Below are 1,204 nucleotides of genomic sequence, written 5' to 3' on the forward strand. Positions count from 1 at the left end.
TATCCCCAGCCCTCGTCTACAGCTGAATGATTTTTTTTTCTGGCAGACGGTGTTATGTACGATCTTGTGCGGTGCCGGCTGATTTGTAATGCTGCAATTAGCCAAACAGAGAGGCCGATCAACAGGAGTGTGGAAACAACTAACCAATGTACAGAGCCTAGTAGTGTTCGGGGTGAAACTGATGGTCGGACATTCGTTGGAGGTGTTCAAAGCAGAAAACCAGGCTCAGTCCTCAGTTCATGACCGTGCCCACCAAGTAATCCGGAAATTCTCCAGATATCTGATATATAGCAGCATTCTGGCTTGTTTACTTACAGTGGACACATCAACAACCCGATCATCTATGCCGATCGATCGACTGAATTCTGCATTGCAGTAGCTAATATGGAGAGACTGCGCCCACCTGTTCAAGCTTAAGTATGCACTGCAGGCTCTCTGGGACCCGTTGCAGCACACTGAAATCTCGCGGAGAGCCTGGTCGCCACCGTAACATATCTAATTCACACATATGGAAGGACTTGTTGGTAATTAATCGGTAGGCCCGACAAACAGAATACACAACTGGATCTTTTCCAGATAAGCTCCGCCACCAATGCAAAAGTTCATGTGTGAAAAGTTAAGTCCCGCCACTTTTTGCCAGCTCCAACTTCATGTACGCACACAACCTTAACCTATTTCTGATGAAAACAATTCCTTATCCGCATCTTGACTCATTCTGTGCAAAAATTTTATCCGTTCGGACGTAAAAACTTAAATGAATTTTCTGACACTTTCAATTCACGTTCATGACAAGGAGACGGCAATACATTTTTTGCAAAGCCATGGAATGAGCCATCAGCAACGTTTATGCAACAATGGCTACCAAATGACACTAAACCGTTTCTGACGGGTGAAGGTGTAATGCCTGACGGTACCGGCAAGAAATCGCTCTTTGAAAGGGAACTTGGCTGGAGCGGTCTAGGATGGAGTTTGGAACAGTTATTCTATCCATTTATTGCTGATCCAAAAATTTGCAAAAAGCAAATTCTGCTCGGAGGAATTATTTATTAGCCACACAACCGCTGTTGACTGGAAAAACTTTCTTCGCAAAGTTTGCGCCTGGCGGCTTTTGCAAACTCCAACGATTAATCATACCGAAAACTTTGTGGATCCAACGACTGGAGCTCGCACACAAACCATCGAATCTCTTTGACACGTTTACAAG

The 1,204-nt window shown here is 44.6% G+C and overlaps 1 protein-coding gene across 1 annotated transcript in view; it reads right to left on the minus strand.

Moving 5' to 3' along the window:
- The window catches only part of T265_09428 (hypothetical protein), a gene marked incomplete at both ends in the record, with an annotated part of 15,485 nt that overhangs the window by 3,723 nt on the left and 10,558 nt on the right, over positions 1-1,204 (minus strand). The window lies entirely within an intron of this gene.

Source organism: Opisthorchis viverrini (assembly GCF_000715545.1).
Source record: "Opisthorchis viverrini unplaced genomic scaffold opera_v5_286, whole genome shotgun sequence".
NCBI classification, from domain to species: Eukaryota; Metazoa; Platyhelminthes; class Trematoda; order Opisthorchiida; family Opisthorchiidae; genus Opisthorchis; species Opisthorchis viverrini.